Source organism: Triticum aestivum, chromosome 2B (genome assembly GCF_018294505.1).
Source record: "Triticum aestivum cultivar Chinese Spring chromosome 2B, IWGSC CS RefSeq v2.1, whole genome shotgun sequence".
Taxonomy (NCBI): domain Eukaryota; kingdom Viridiplantae; phylum Streptophyta; class Magnoliopsida; order Poales; family Poaceae; genus Triticum; species Triticum aestivum.
Genome location: NC_057798.1, coordinates 9,562,994 through 9,568,274, shown reverse-complemented (window position 1 = coordinate 9,568,274; position 5,281 = coordinate 9,562,994). Strand labels below are relative to the sequence as shown.

At 36.8% G+C, this 5,281-nt stretch overlaps 1 long non-coding RNA gene across 1 annotated transcript; it reads left to right on the top strand.

Annotated features, from left to right (window-relative positions):
* Positions 1–2,236: 2,236 nt before the first annotated feature.
* On the top strand, positions 2,237–5,281 carry LOC123043098 (uncharacterized). The gene is made up of 2 exons (XR_006419019.1): positions 2,237–2,762; positions 4,938–5,281. It is a non-coding gene; the product is annotated as an uncharacterized lncRNA (long non-coding RNA).

Sequence of the window (5,281 nt, the reverse complement as noted above, 5' to 3'; positions counted from 1 at the left end):
ATTCACCTTCTATTTTGAATAAACTTGCAACACCTACACCCGCTATTGATTCTGATATGTCGCATGTTCTTGATGATGCCACTTCTGCTATGCATGATGCTTATGATGATACTACGTCTTTGCTTGATAATATTGTGCCACTAGGTGAATTTCTTGATGAACAACTTTTGCTAGGGTTAGAGAGAATGAAATTTCTGAAACTAATGATATAACTGAAACTAAAGATTATGATTATCCCCCTAGATATGAATTGCCTGTTGTACCTGATGATTATATTATGGATGAGGAAATTACTAGAGACTTTCTTGCTTGCAATGATAGAGATGACCTTAAGAAACTGTTAGCTGAGCTGGAATAAAAGTCTTTGAATGCTAGAATGCAATATGATCCTAAGTTTCCTATTTTACCTATCTTTGTTACTGATAAGGATTATGAATTCTCTGTCTATTCTGAGTTAATTATTTTGGTTGAATCTAATCCTTTCTATGGTTATGAATCTGAAACTATTGTGTCACATCTTACTAAACTGAATGATATAAGGACCATATTTGCTGATGAGGAAAAAAATTCACTATTACTATATTCTTAAATTGTTTCCTTCCTCTTTAAAGGATGATGCTAAGATATTGTTTAATTCTCTTGCTCCTGGTTGTGTGCGTAGTCCCCAGGATGTGATTTACTATTTTTCTGCAAAATATTTCTCTGCTCATAAGAAACAAGCTACCTTATGAAAAATATTTAACTTTGTGCACATTGAAGAAGAGAGTCTCCTACAAGTTTGGGAGATGCTTCTCCAATTACTTAATGCTTTGCCTGATATCCTCTCAAGAAAAATAAAATACTTGATATCTTTTATAATGGACTAACTGAAGCTTCTAGGAACCATCTAGATAGTTGTGCTGATTGTGTTTTCAGGAAAAGAGCTGTTGAGCAAACTGAATTGCTATTGAATAATAAACTTTATTTTTCACATTTCTTCTATTTATTAAGAAAAGTCATTTCATATACAAGAAAACCCCATTCACATCTTGTGAGCCTGCATCATTTTCAGAATCTTCAATAGTCATCATCGCAAAATATAAGGTGTGCCACTTGACGTGGCGTGGATGGTTACTGCTGTGACTGACTATGCGGCAAGCTCGGCAACAAGGGCAGTGGGACCGCCAGAGGTAGTTAACGTTGTGTGAAGCTATGACTATTCCAAATTGGCCCTCGAGTACATTAAGCCACCCGACCTTTCACTGCCTTAGGAGCTGGTCGCGCGTCGTGTCGATAAGCCGCTGGCCAGCTGTTGCGTGCGAGCTATGCCACGAAGAGGAAGCAGTGGGCTGAAAGTGCAAACTTTGAATGCTTGAATAAAAGTCTTTGAATGCTAGAATGCAATATGATCATAAGTTTCCTATTTCACCTATCTTTGTTACTGATAAGGATTATGAATTTTCTGTCGATTCTGAGTTAATTATTTTGGTTGAATCTTATCCTTTCTATGATTATGAATCTGAAACTGTTGTGTCACATCTTAGTAAACTGAATGATATAACCACCCTATTTGTTGAGGAGGAAAACAATTCACTATTACTATATTCTTAAATTGTTTCCTTTCTCTTTAAAGGATGATGCTAAGATATTGTTTAATTCTCTTGCTTCTGGTTGTGTGCGTAGTCCCCATGATGTGATTTACTATTTTTCTGCAAAATATTTTCTTGCTCATAAGAAACAAGCTGTCTTAAGGAAAATATTTAAATTTGTGCACATTGAAGAAGAGAGTCTCCTACAAGTTTGGGGGATGCTTCTCCAATTACTTAATACATTGCCTGATCTCCTCTCAAAAAAATGAAATACTTGATATCTTTTATAATGGACTAACCGAAGCTTCTAGGAACCACCTAGATAGTTGTGCTGATTGTGTTTTCAGGAAAAGACTGTTGAGCAAACTGAATTTCTATTGAATAATAATCTTTATTTTTCACATTTCTTCTATTTATCAAGAAAAGTCATTTCATATACAAGAAAACCCCATTCACATCTTGTGAGCCTACATCATTGTCAGAATCTTCAATAGTCATTATCGTAAAATATCAGTTGTGCCACTTGACGTGCGGTGGATGGTTATTGCTGTGACTAACTACGCGACAAGCTCGGCGACAAGGGCAGTGGGCCTGCCAGAGGTAGCAAACGTTGTGCGAAGCTATGACTATTCCAAATTGGCCCTTGAGTACGTTGAGCCACCCGGCCTTTCACTGCCTTAGGAGCTGGTCGCGCGTCGTGTCGATAAGCAGCTGGCCGGCTGTTGCGTGCGAGCTATGCCACGAAGAGCGTCGTGGTGTTGCTTCCTTTTCATGGCATAGCTCGCACGCAAGGTCCTGAGCGTGTCTGCATCCATGCCAGCTACAAATCTTGAAAATTCAGCTGAGCGTGTGTTCATACGTACAGGGTACACCTTGAATTGGCCTCCATTATCGAAAGGATCAACTGGTGTGTGTTGACAGTTGATCAATTCAAACTTGGGTGTGTGCGTCCAATACATACCGCCTACAATCCAAACTTGTTTACAATTCCATTATAAATAGACCAGGAAGCAGCAGGGTGCATGACCATACAAGAGAAGAGACCGGTCGTTGTGCAATAGACTTTGTTTTGCCAAAGCATGGGTTCGAGTTGGAGGTACCAGTACATGAAGACGGTCCTTCTCCTTGTTATGCAGCAGCTCATTCTGGCAATCTCTGTACGTGCGACCAGAGATCTCTTCCAGCGCGACCCTGGTACGTGCTCAAGCCTTGTAGTGTACATTTAGATATACTGAAATTGCATATTTCTCATGTATATTTTTCATTCTGAAACACTTACTAAGTATGACTGATGGGTTGCACTTATTAATACAGCAAAGTTTCACATAATTGTTTTTACCACGGGGTATTACTTGCTTGATTTTCAATATCACCCTAGTTGCACACCGGTAACCGGGTGTGCAACTGAACTACCTTTTTTTGACATCCAACTAGCAGATTTTTTTCATGAGTGTTAGGGTGTGTACAATAGTACTATCGGACACATATGATAAATACTAATGTGGGGGAGAGAGAAATCAGAAGAAGATGATTGCCTTGTTTTAAGTAAGAGATGATCTCTTAGCAACACTATCTCTCACAATATATCTAGTGATATCTACTTACTAGAGATAAAGGCTAAGAGATAACTCATTGTACACCATTTTTATTGCCTTCTCTAAATTATTGAGTTGTCGACCTTTTCCATAATTGTTGTACTCCCTCCGTCTCAGTTTACAAGTCCTACACATATACCTAGGTTGTTAATTTTATCACCCTAATATAAACTATATAACAAAAAAATATATCTTTAGAAAATAGAACATCTGAAGTTTATATTGGTATATTTTTTGTAATATATAACTTATATTAGGTTGGTTAAATTGACAACCTAGGGGTACGCGCACGCCTTGTAAACTGAGAGAGAGGGAGTATGTGTCCTACTATTAATGTAATTATATAGTTTTGCATCTGCTCCAAATATATGGTGTGCTTGATTATTTGAAAGTTTCCATTTCATAATTTTGGCTACAATTTTATTTTATGTTATGTGGAAAATTAGTAAAATGGTTTATGGCGTAGAGGTATATTTCGGTCAATACGAAGTAGTTATTTTTACATGTCCCATCTCTGTACTTTTGCATATCTTAGTGGTCAAAGCTTTAAAACATTAATTCCCATGTTTACTTATGCACCTTGTATTTTGATACAGATTGGGTGTTCATCATACGCATGTACTTCGTATATGCTCTCACGCTGTCCATGTCATCACATTTTCATGAAGAATACACATTTATACTGAAGAATTTGCATGCCTTATTTCTTCTGATTGATAATAATAATTCCAAGTATTGCAATTAGAACATATTTCCAATGCTAAAAATAGCACATAGTTAATGATTCGCTACTAAAAATTTGCAAGAACAGAAATAAAAAGTATTTGCACTTTGAGATCCACTTATTTTTTTGCCCAAGTTGTCATGCATGAATTATTGCGGGTAACATCTGTACTATTAAAAAAATGGTTTTGCCAATCTTTTTGCCCCACTCTTTGCTATATGTACGTACACATCTATTCCTCTTTTGTTTTTAAATCTGGATAGAGATTTTCTTTTAATCCCCACGTGAAGAACTTATACAACTCCAAGAAAAGGTGAAGCTATTCTATGTGGGGTACTATTAAAGTAGGAGTCTGTGTTGATTTTTTTAACACTAAAAAATGAGTCCATGTTGATAAAGCTGCTGGTGCCGTGGTGCGTATTCTGCCTACACACCATTTTTTGTCCTGAGAATCGCATAGACACCTTTCTTTTTTTGGACGTGTTATGCTTGGACTCTTTTGTTTGCTAGGTTCTCACGGACTATTCCATATAGGAGTTGGCTGCCGTATTTTGCATTACCAACGCCTGCTTATCAGTGATTGTCTCAATCGGACAGTTTTTCCTAAATCTTTCTTTATAATAGGAAAAAGCATACGTGTTGAACTATTCGTACGTCCATGCCAAAAAAAGAAGATCTATTCGTACGTGCCGTATCAAACTATGTTGTAGTACGTGATAATATTTCTATGTAACTCTACATCTCTTAAATCTCGGCCATTGATATCTAAAATCAATGATTGAGACAATTTAATCTGTGTGAACAAACGTGATGGCTTATTTGTCTCTTGTCTTAATAAGTATATAATACATATCACCTTAGATGCACATCAGACCACTCACGAGCAGTCGGTTTATTATGTTTACTATGTGACCAGGGTAGTACTTGCAGTTTCTTCAATATCATCTCAGTTGCAACTATGGCACCTAGCATTGAACTGGATAGGAAATTCTGTTTATTATGTTTACTCCCAAACTTTCAATATCAATTAAGTCAGAAATTGTTTTGCAGATGGACCTAATCAGGCCTGTTGTTATTGCTGCCATTGAGATCCAAGTCTATCATTCCTCTTTGTTGAACGAAGGTCTTAGTGTGGAAGAATGGCTGATTGAAATTCAACATGTTAGTATCAAGGATCAGCTCACCGACATGTTCGAGTCATTTTGTTTCGGTATTAAATTCTTGTAAACAGTTCATGTCGGGCATGTCGCCGTGTCATATTCTTATTTAAATCATATTTACCTCCGTCCCAAAAAACATGTCTTATATTTATCTAGATACAAACGTATCTAACCCTAGAACTTTTTGGGACTAAGGGAGTATATACATAAATAAAGAGAAAAGTACAAAAACCA